This window comes from Haliotis asinina, chromosome 2 (assembly GCF_037392515.1).
Source record: "Haliotis asinina isolate JCU_RB_2024 chromosome 2, JCU_Hal_asi_v2, whole genome shotgun sequence".
NCBI classification, from domain to species: domain Eukaryota; kingdom Metazoa; phylum Mollusca; class Gastropoda; order Lepetellida; family Haliotidae; genus Haliotis; species Haliotis asinina.
Window position 1 is genome coordinate 90141973 of NC_090281.1, and position 12669 is coordinate 90154641.

Sequence of the window (12669 nt, forward strand, 5' to 3'; positions counted from 1 at the left end):
AAGGATTTGTGTACCATGATCTTATTCAGTATGGATGACATTGTTGGTGTCACTCACTCACTCACAAAATATACAGTCACTTAAAAAGTGTCTGTGGCTCATTTTGTGTCTCTTAAAGATAACATGGCATACATGCTGTTTGTTTAAGAATGTGTTGATGGAGATTGGATGTGCTTAGTGAGTGCTTGTTCAGATGTCTTGTTCCAAGTGTTAAACAACGTAGAAGCTATCGTTCTTAAGATTTTCAAAATTTTCCTGTGACTGTTTTGCTTATTCGTCAATCTGGTTTGAGTTTTGTCAACTAAAATGGCCTGAGACACACTTACCTATTGATCATGCTCACCAAACAGTATGACACATACACATTATTTCAAAAATTGGTTAAAATTTATCCAATAACTGTACTTTACTATGGATAAACCTGAGAGTTAATACAGACCAAAAACTTCAGAATGGATCATCAGACTTATCTTCTGTGTTGCAACAGTGTTTGAGTTTGACATGAAATTGTTAATAAATGCCAATATTATTTTATCAGTCTAATAATGAGAACAGTTGTGTGTGTAGCTTTGTAGCATGAAGGATACAGGCTACTCCTGCATCTTGCTATGTTTAAACTGTATATTTGACTTTGGCTGTAGCTAGGTTACTTGTGCTACTTGTGTCTTTTTGAATGTTCTTTTATCAGTTGTCCTACATGTAGCATTATGTTCCAGAATGATTTAAGGCCAGTATGATGGTTTAGGAAACCTATTTTACATAAAATGTAATACTGCTTTTGGATTGTGTTATATGTGCTAGAGATTTGCTGATACAGCGTGTCTCCATTGTTGCCTGAATAGAATCAGTGTAAGTATATCACTGCTTATTGTTTTCATATTTTTGCTTTTTCATTTATGTTGATTTTATTTAAATCAAACTATCAAAGCTCAGCATGATGATTAAGTGGATAGTTACCAATTGTTATTTCATATGTCAATGTATTATCAGCGTAACCTGTTCTTCCAAGTCCAGTTTGAGATTAAGTCTGAACCTAAGTCACAAGATTTTATGTAGTTATATACATGAAGGCCATAGTAACACACTGATTCACTGATTCTTGCTGAATTATTAACACTGACTGCTATATCGTGCAACCTTTACGTCATATAATTACATGATGACTTGTCTAAACATGGTGCTTATTACCTTGTAGATTACATGTTGTTAGTCTCGAATGATAAGCTTACATGCATGGGGATGGTTTAGATTGTGGCTTGTTTTTTATGAATAGTATTGTTCCAGGAACTATTTGTTTAATTGGAGTTAAACCACCCCATATGAGTAGTCATTTAAGTGTTATTGTTTCCCCAGTGTCTTCAACCAGGGTTAAAATTGATGGTCAAATATGTCAACACAAGCACTGACCATGAATTCATTTTTTATCTGAAAATTATGATTCATTGATGTATTTTATATGAAAACAAATCTGCTGAACAAAGAAATGGTTTAAACTATTCTTCTAGAGAATCTGATACATCTATGTACCGTGTGTTGTATCCGTTTACATGTATCGTTGATGCTTCCAGTGTCATGGTGCTCCAGTATTCATAAAAGTTTGCCATAGCCAAGTCTGCAAAATCTTCCTTAATGAAAAGGGTATGAGAAATCATGGCTGGTTAATACTGTTCTGATTATTGTGAATTATGATGTGTAGTTTGATCGGGGCAGAGGGGTAACCTAGTGATTAATTCATTCACTTGTCACACTGAAGACCAAAGCTCTATTCTCTACATGGGCACAGTGTGTGAAGCCCATTTTTGGTGATCACCACTGTCACACTGCCAGAATATTGCTAAAGCTGACATAAAAACATACATATATATATATTTTAATTGTATTTTATATTCTGAAAGATCAGAAGGGAGATTCAGAACCTGCAGACGTCTGACTGGCTTCATATAGAGCTTTAGCATTGTAGCAAGGATTAGATGGAAGGAAAGAATTAATTCTGTTCAGCGACTGTGAGTCAGACAATCACACATCCTGCTGAAAACAGGAAACCCGTGTTTACAGTGCAGCACAGAGAATCTTCAATTAATCAACATTATTATTATGGAAACTGACTTAAACCACAAATTTTAACTAGTTGTGTTATGAATTCTTCTAAAAGAGTGATATTGTCAGTGCAAAGGGAATTCAGATGTTACCTGGTCAAAGTGATGTCTATGTAGGTGGATTATACATCTACACTGCTTGAAGTTCCAAATTAAACTTTAAAGCATCCACATGCATTGTCAAAACATATTACATGTATTGTCCCCATTTTGCTATTTTATTCATAGTGATATTTGTCACAGTTCAATGAATGTTTTAGAGTATGAATTTTCTTACCCATTACATGTACATGATTTGTTTTATGTTTTAATGATTATGTCACTTATTATATTTGTTATGATTTTTACTCAAGGACACAATAATGCCTTTACATTATCATTATTTATGACATTGATAAGAATGTGTCCAGTTGTTCAGAAAGTCAAACCAGTTCCTGATATTAGTATACCAGTGCCGAGCCAGAGATGTCTTCTCTGTTTCAATGTTGCACAAAAAATACTGACACAGTTGTATTGCAATCCCAGGACCTACCCCTCACTCAGATGGGCGTGGCACTTCTCCACACAAATCTTTTTTCCATGGAAATGCACAAATAGTTACATGTTTGAGTTTATTGAGGCTGTCCAGCTGATTTTCCGGAACGGTCATCAGATCGTTCACTGTTACTTTACATGGTTTCCCATTCAGGAAGCAGACTTACCACTGACGTGACAGAAAATGTCTTTTGCGAAAGTGTTTCTTGCTGGATCTTGGCACTTAATTATTGATATCATATGTGTTATATTGCTGTAAGCATGAGATTCAGTCATGGAAATCCCTGAATTGACACTGTCATGTTGAAAGTTGAAACTATTTTATGTAAACTACTGTCTTACCTGAAATTAGTGTTGTAAAGGCAATCAGCTTGAGCTAAATTTAAAGGCACTCCAAGAGCAGCTGTCATGTGTGTGTTATACTGCTGTAAGAATGAGTTTCAGTCTTGGCAATCGCTTGATTGTTAACACTGTCATTTTGACAGTTCCCACTATTTTATCTCCATGACAAGAGAGCTATTTTCTTACCTAAAATTAGTGTTGTGAAGGAAATTACCTTGTGTTATGTTCCAAGAAAGGTTTTTGTAAGTCTTTTGTTTAATACATATGTTTGTTGTAGCCTAGACAGCTTAAGGAAAGGGCCTCTAAGTAATCACACTGACTTACACTTTGAGCTGCCTCTGTGATATGAGAGATGAGATCACTCTTATTGTTAGTGGATCTGAATGTCCAGATTGCAGGCAGTCCCAGATGAATTAGTTGAATGATGTGTGAACCTTTCATGTATTGTTGAACTTAACAGATCTCATAAACTGCCTCAGCTGGCTGTGTATGAATGTAGGATGTGAGTGTCTCCTACACTGATGCAGGATAACAGCCAGATTATCTGAGAAAGCATTCACCTCAATGGATAACAAGGTCTGGTTCACTGCATTAAGCAGCATTATACCATCATCAAACTGGACTGACTTCAACCAAGGAATGAGAGGTAACTCTAACGGATTCTAAGCTGCAAACAGATAGATGAAGAAAGCAAAGAACACATGACACAACAGAGTAAGAATCAAACCAAAGGCCAGACAAAATTATAACTCTTGTTTTTACAGACGTTTAGATTTTTATCATTGCAGAACCGAAAGGCTGCATGTTGAAAAAAAATGCAACTCCATTTAAATGCTAAAACTCATTTTGGCATTTAAAGAAATATATATGGGGCAATAACAAATCTAAAAAGAATTCTTGCATCTTTACACTTTGGCCAATGAAAACAATAGTTTTTTTCCTGTTCTTGAAAAATACAACCGGCAGATCCATAAAGCAAGAAATATAAATGGTGTGGCCTAGATGCAATAAATCAGACTTCGTTATCCTTGCCATTTTATGTCATCTTGTTTCTTCACCAACTTCTGTGTTGCAGAATGATGGTTATACTGATTGAGGATAAAGAAATTCAAAGCATTTCCTTTTTCTTACATTTTTCAGTGTATTTTTCTGTTGTGAATTGACTTATTTCCAACAAAATAGAAACTGTAAACATTTTGAATTTTGTCTTTATCCTTTAACTGGAAGTCATAATCGATGAATACTATGAAACATTAGGAGAAACTTGTAAAGATAAAGTTCATAGTCTTTCATGTTTTGTTTGCACATTGCCCATCAATTATTCAGTGATATTATATTAATCGTGTTTTCTCTTTAATTGTCATTTTGGTGTGTTTTGTGTGTTTATCATGAGTCAAGTATGTTTACTGTATGTATGTCTACTAATCATGACTGTTCTATTTTACAAATTCAGATATTTCATAATTTTATACACATCTGTGATTTCTTCAGTATTGCATGCTGTTTCTGGCTGTGTATCATGAAGTGCATAATAGGAAAGCAGTGTTACATCTTGGCTGGAGAAAGAATACAATTTTTAACTTGAAGTGCTCCTAATAATTCTGTGCACTCTGAAGATAAGTGTGGTAGTCTGTTCATAAGAGCATTAATTTGTCATCTTGAATCCTGGGTTTATGCTCCAATGAGGTACTATGTATGAAGCCAGTTTCTGGTGTTACCATCTTCATGAATGCTGGAATAAAACATCATATAAACCCACATCACTTGAGGGATAAGGGTGGCCAAGATATCTAAGGTGTAGTGTGTTTCAAACCAGGCTTTCCAGAGTTCGTTTCCCCATACCCATGCTTGTGGGTTGCACTGAATTCACTGCATCACTTCAGGTGTTCCTACGTTAACCAGACACGTCATAATGTAACTTCAATATTGTAAAAACCCACTCACTTTCACTTTAGATTTAAGACAAAACTCATTTTTATAAGTTGGAGACATGTCAGTAGGATTATTTAACAAATATAATTTGGTAGCTCAACCAAGTAGCCGAACTTTTGTCTCTGTTGTGTAGTTGTAGGTAAATATTACCTTCTCTGCCAAAATGTAACACTGAATCTTGTCTCCAGCTCCTCCGTCCCATTGTTTTGGGGGCTGAGACATTGTACCTTTGTTATTACGTGTACAGAATGTAGACTGATTGTGTTTGTTAATTGTTAGTTTGTAGAAGACATTATTATGAAGGCAACTTGTATGGTATGAGACACTCATCTGCCATTACCATACATTGTCTCCAGAATCATGCCAGTTCTTAGTGCAGGTGCAACAGTTGAAAACTGGACTCACTTCTTCTGGATTGGTGACAAGTGCAAATTTTAAGGTAGATCTCATGAAGGTGTGCTGTCACTTTTGTTGTCCTTGACTCTGAGAGCAATATTTACATGGAGTAGGCCTTCAGTTGTCCTTGACAACTCTCTCATCCCCACATGGATTGGGACCTCTTTTGTCTGAGAGCACTGGAGGTGCATTGTATCAATTCACTGTCAGAAGTGGATAGTTGTGGATGCAAATCCTATATGCCCAGGGGCTTCCAGGTCTGTTGCAAAGCTTATGGATTGCATCTCTAAACTTGGCATTATTTTCAGTAGATTGTATGGAAAATATGCACACTACTACTAGTTGACAATAAGAAAGTATACTAAAACTCTTCTTAGATGACACTCCTTTGAAAATCAGCTGGTTTTGAAGCGTGTTAAGATTTAGGAACTGATTCACTTTAAACTGTCTTTAAGTGTGATTGATTGTCTTCCATTGATGTTTTATTGAAATGTTTAATAATGCATCTTCAGCATGACAGAAATGTTGGGATATCCATGAGCGTAAACTTCACTAAAAAGGCTAAAAGCTGACTCAGTCATTGCCAGTTGGATCAATCATGATATCATGCTATCATTTGAATGTGCAAGCTACGTATAGTGCCTATGAGTGAATGCATAATAAAGCGAAGTATTTAACTGAAACGTGCTTTGTTACTTTTAGTCTGAAATACTAATTCTGGCTACACAATGTATATATGCAATACATTATAGATCTGGACTTAACATCAGGAATGATCATGATCCATTCTTCCTGCAAAAGATCACTACACAGGGGGGCGTTTGTGTTCAGATCTTCCACATGGAGAACAGGTTATGGTTAAAACAAAGACGGTGCATTATGGTACTCATGTTTTCAAATTACCACTCTCTATTTTCTTGACATGGTAATGATGTATCACTGCATGGATGTTAAATGCAGTATTACATGCCTTCACAATGGTGAATGCGTTATTCAAATTGGTCAAAATCTGGGCCCTTATTCTCGAAAGAACTTTATTCGAAGAACTTCGTAGGGCTACGAACGTTTCGAGAAGAGCTAGCCAGGCTTGGGTCGTTCACTGCTGCATCCCCTGTACCTGAAAATCGTCATTCAACCATACCTCAGAGTGCGTACGTTTCCGAAAGACTTGCCAAAGGGCTCATTCACGCCAGTATGTCACCACATTGACGCTGAAGATAAGGGGAGGGTTGTCCCTATTGGCAACACCAAAGCAAATAGCACTGACTACGTTAATTATTTTTAGATCCGTAACACCAGGGATAATCTATTACTCTCTTAGAGTTTCCGTGGTAACTCGGAACCGAAATTACATGTCAACTGCGAATAGGTTAAATTTGTGCCTGGACATGTGTCACTATTACCGAATGTTATTTCAAAGTGATACATGTCTGCGCGATCTGCGCAGTTGGCATGGGTTGCTGAAGTCCTATCCTACCTCGGATCTACGGTGGTCTGAACATTTTATCATTGTATTCACAAATGAATTCATCTCACACAGTGATAGAGTGGATTAATTTGGTTTTTGTACCGCTCTTAATAGTATTCCAGAAATGTCATATCAAAGGACTCCCGAACTTGGCGAGACACACTCTCCCATGTAGTGTTGCGAGAGTGTATTTTTTGTAATTTGTATTTATATTGATTAAGTGATAGTTATTACTGGACGACAATATATAGTGCTTTGAGTGATAGTTATTATGGATCACAGTTCGCGTTGTTTGTGTGTGCTCATTGACAGTGTTTTATCGGCGCGCTTTTTAAGGTAGCACTTTGGAGTTGCCACCGTTTGGGCAGTCTTCCGTGCATGAGTGTGTTTTGACTGTTGGTAAACACGAGGCCGATCGCGAAGGTTCCATATTTCGCTGGAATGTTCAAGAATCAGTGACTGCGTATGCAAAGACTGGTTGTTGTGTTAACAACACACACACACACACACACACACACACACACACACACACACACACACACTCCAGACCAATGTTTACCGCAAGCCGACGCACACCAGCCAATATGTGAACTACCACTCCAACCATCCACAACAGATGGCATAATATCCACACTTACCAGAAGAGCCAAGAACATATGCTCTACTAATCTCCAGGAAATAAACCATCGCAAAGACGCATTCATTGGCCTCAATGATTATTCACCCCATTTAGTCAACAGGACCGTTGTCTCCACCCTATCAGCATCATCTAAGCCACCAAAAGAGAGAACAGAGCCAGCACCAATACAAATCTCCATACCCTACACTAGCCAGACATCACACCAGGTTAGCGGACTGTTGAAGCAACATTCAGGATACCACATTCTCCACTTCACGAAATAACCTTCTAAAGGCCAACAGGCGTAACAGCTCCAAAAACAGAAAATCCAATTCCAAGGGTGTGGTTTACAAAACTGTCTGTAACTGTGGAAATCTTATATAGGCGAAACATCCAGGCCAATCAACACCAGAGTGAAAGAGCACCAGGCATCTACAAACAAATCCGACAACAAATCAGCTATATCAGAACATATTCAGCCCAACCCCAATCACCAAATCAACTGGACAGAATACACACTAATGTCAACACCAACCTATTTCACCAGGCGAAAATTGACAGAAACCATCCACACCAAACGACACTGTCACCTGAGCAGCAGAGATCAAGATTATTTCATCCCCTCAGCATATGACGAACTAACTCCAGGACACAAGCACGCACGCACGCACGCACGCACGCACGCACGCACGCACGCACGCAAACACGGTCTTACACATGTAATAATCGGAGTTCTGTTCATCATTCGGCCTGCTTGCATCTGTCTGCCTCTTCGTCATCACCTGACCTACATTCAAGACCGCCCGCTGTGAAACCTTTGGTAGAACTGTTTCTCGCTGAAAACCAAAACTTTGGTGAGTTGATATTATATTTGTGACCCATTACTTTAGATTTGACTCAGTTCCATTTTACTTTAGACATCTATTGTGAATCGTTGTATCTTGCTATTTGTCTCCTCAATACATATTACTGAATATTTTAGACTTGTCAGTGTTATATTTTGCGCGAGCTAGTAAAATGGCGCTTGGTACTGAGGGGATAAACCCAGGACTTGTCTGCTCCGCGTCATCCTACGGTGTATGGTCGTGGTGTCAATGTGAAACTGCCATGTGGTAGTGAGGGAATGAGTTTAGTTTTACGGCGTAATGTAGCAATGTCCCAGCAACATCACGCCGGGGGGCACCATAAATGGGCTTCACACATTGTACCCATGAGGGGAATCAGGTCTTCAGTGTGACGAGTGAAAGATTTAACCACCAGGCAACCCCACCGCCCTACAACATGGTATCCCAATGGGCTGATCGTATAATATTTGGATAATTCCTGACAGTACAAGCAGCAACACCCACATGTACAATCACGTCGCTGTGACGTTGCGACGTTGAACCAGATATCATCTGGCACCATGTAATTCTGCTGCGATACATGCAAGGTGAACAACAGCGGATTGCAAAGCACTGCAGGTCGTTAATTTTGCAGAATCCATAGGTGAGTGTGCAGCAGATGCTCTCTGTTCCTGTCGCACCAAAAAGTCAATCATTCTTAGCAATGTTCCGTGTGTAGGATCACTAGACGTATATTCAAGCTAATTAAACTGAAATATTCATCTCCATAGTGAAGACGATGTTTGATAAGAATACTCAATGTCTTTGGGAACAGCGGGACAGTCCAGGACCTACATTAACTGCCAGGCTGCAGTTTCCCCAAAGTCAGGAGAAAGACCAAAAGAAATTAAAATATCACAGTATAATTTACAATATAGCAATTTAAAATGAATCGATTCACATGTCCTCGTGTAAGTATTAATTGTTCTAGGTTAAACTAGAAACGTGATGCTTTACATTTCATACCAATCCTTGTACAAGCTGCAAGTCCGTGTACTCGTAGAATGTGAGCATGGTTTTACATCGGAGTATCCAAGCAATATCCTGTCGTAGCACCAAATATGGGCTTCACACATTTTTAACAGGCAGGAATCGAACCCTTCGGCGAAGTGTGCGAGCACTCCTTCCTCTAGGCAACCTACCGGAACCTTGAGAATTTAATATCAGCGGTTCGCGTCTAACTACACAATCGAGGAAATATGTAAACGAAATTATTGGTAACTTCAAGTACGATTTCCAGCCAGGTGGGTTCAGAAATTTCAGAGTTCATTTCTCCCCACACTTTGTTATTCTGTAGGTGGCGAGGTGGGTAGGGTCGCTACTCATGCCAAAGATCCGGGTACAGTGTGCAGTTCATCTTTGGTGTTCCCTGACGTGGTATCTTTAAAAAAATACATACAATCTGACACCCACAGTTGAATAGCGGCGTAAAATTAATGTTTTATGCATGAATAAATGATGGAATGTTACTCTTCCCTTCAAACAGTGCATTGTCTTGTCCAGTGGCGGAAGAAACCCGTGGCGCAGTGTACGCCCCTTGTCGTTAACACACCACACCACTGTTTGATAGCCATTCATAAAGTATGTGTACCAAACATAAACAACTTTGTTGAAATGGTAAATGAATTCTTTTATGGAAAACCCAATGCAGCATAGACGACAAATGAAGTCATTTGAATGAATGTCAGCTGAAAGCAAACAGCAGATCCTGTGCATTAGGTACAATACCTACAGTAATGAAATATTTCTGAATGAATTATTTGTTTTGACTATAGATCAAGTAACCTATACCAAGCAGCAAACACTGTATCGTGGCGATTAATCATGTTTTTATGCTAGAGAAACATGGTAGAGACAATTATACTAATCGAATCAACGAGACGAGATATATTGACCACACATGATGAGGAAAAGGGCATAATGCAAATTGCATATACAAATGAAAAGATGTAATTCATGAAAAATAATTATCACGTCATAGATAAAACTATGTTGATAAATCAAGTAATATTGTTAATAGCGGATCGGCAAAGTGAGGATAAACCAAGAACTATTTTCAATAACGGCACCCGATGCGGTGGGATAAATCAAGTGTTACGAGTGTGTATTTCCTGTATATTTTGTTGTTAATTCAGTATTTATTATTATTGGGTCACAATGTTTAGTGTTTTGAATATTAGCGATGATGGGTCACATTTCGTTTTAATAGCTGGTCAACACTTTTATAATTCTTGTTTTCCGGAATTTATCTGCTCCTAGTTATCTATGTGTTCACTTCCGGGATACTGTTTCGACACCATTCTACAGTGTTGACGATGTTCGTTTGTGCCCGAACTTTCGGGAAATGCCTAAATATCTATATAAACGCTGGTTGACGTGTTGAGGGCGACACTCACATTCATTCATATTTGCTGGAGTTAATGCCAACACATGAAATCCCTTCAACGCCTCACCTACATTATCTGATGTCGCACCGATCGCTGTGTTGACATTCTGCCATAGTTGATTACCTCCCGTACCAAGACTTTGGTGAGTTTGCTATATTGTATTTTGTGACCCATTGACTTAGATTTTGTCTCTCTTGTATTGTACCTGAAATCTGCATTGTTTATCTTGACTTGTGACTTTGTATACCTTGCTCTCGTTGCATAATAACAGAATTTGAACGTAAACAACTTGTCTTTGTTCTGTTTTGCTGGTTTACAAGGGGATTTCTTAAATCGCTGTCACGGTAAATTCTTAACAGTAACACAAGTAATATTGTCTTGAACGGATCGGTGAAGTGGGGATAAATCCAGAACTATTTTCAGTAACGGCACGCGATGCGGTGCGATATAAATCAAGAACTATTTTCAATAATGCGATGGGATATAAATCAAGAACAATTTTACTGGTATACAAAATGGCGGTACGGGATCGCAAAGGAAAGTTCCTAATATTATATTTTTTTACTATGATTTCCAAAACGTCGAGGTACAGCTGCATTTGAGTATATCCTCGAGACACTCTTTGCATGCTGAAACTTTTGGACCCAACCCCAAGACAGGGTATACGGAAAAACAAAAATGGAATCCAGTGCAGAAAAAAAACAATTGTCCAAGGAAAACTCCTGGCAAAGGTGCACCCCAATTAGAGACAAACAGGTACACAGACATAGAGCAATGCCAGGAACCAGGCTGTCACTTGAAGCCTGAAATCCAGTCGGGTCGTAGGCGAAGTGAAGAGTAAATATCACATATCACATACACGCAAAAACGAGGCAAGCACAATATGGTCGAACTTTCCAAGACCCTGCTGGACCTGCTTGAGAAGCATTCCCGCATCTTGCTCTCCAACCAAGAGAAACAAATGCTAGAGCGATCAGGCCACACCTTCTACAATCACTACCAGATCCCTCACCAGTTTGTGTATTTGCTGTGCTTTTGCGAGTTGTGGAAGACAGGAAAATAGTTGATTTCATCTACATCTACCATCTGATCGATTCAGGATTTGTTTCTCTTGGTTGGAGAGCAAGACGCAGGAACACGTCTCCAGCAGGGTTGTGAAGACTTCGGCGGTGTCGTGGTCAGCCAAATTCTCGTGTATAAGGCTTGCGATATGTGGTAGTTCCTCTTCGCTTCGGACAAACGACCTAACTGGATCTTGGTATAGGCTTTGCGCGATAGCTTGGTTTCCATCACAGTGGGGTGCACTGTCGCTGGTGGTTTTCATTGGACAGTTGTTTTTCTGCGTTGGGTTCCATTCTTGTTATTCCTTATACCCTGTCTTGGGGTTCGGGCCAAAGGGTCTGTAAAGAGTCTCTCTAAGATAAGCTGAAAAAGTCGAGCTGTACCTCTCAATGCGGCCAGGATAAATAAAAAACTACTTTCAATAAGGGCATATGATGCAGTCATGAAAAAAATGCAGCATATGAGCGCGATTCAATAACATTAACTAAAAAATGTTTTCAGTATGAGAATGCAATTCAGAGATGATAAATCAAGCCATATTCGCAATAAAAGACTGTGGTTTCCTATGAGTGTATAAAACAAAATGATAAAGTAACATCAGATAAACAATCTTAAAGTATATCACACCTTTCGGAACATGAACAAAAGACAGCACTACTGGACTACGTTACAAAAGTTACTTTTCGTCGCGAGTAGGACAATCGTCCATATTTTCTCTATCTACATGCATCAGTCACACAGTTATATTCATAGTTATAGGAATGTATATGTTCGAACCAAACTGCTTTTTGTCACAGGTGACTTAACTGATCAGTGGACATTTTGGAAAATTATCTGAATCAGTGGATAGTCGAATTGAGACCTGGTCATCCAAACCTACACCATGTGGTTGGAAGATGTTTGGGTACGGCATTAAACAACTTGATATTCCAATCAATGATTTTTACAT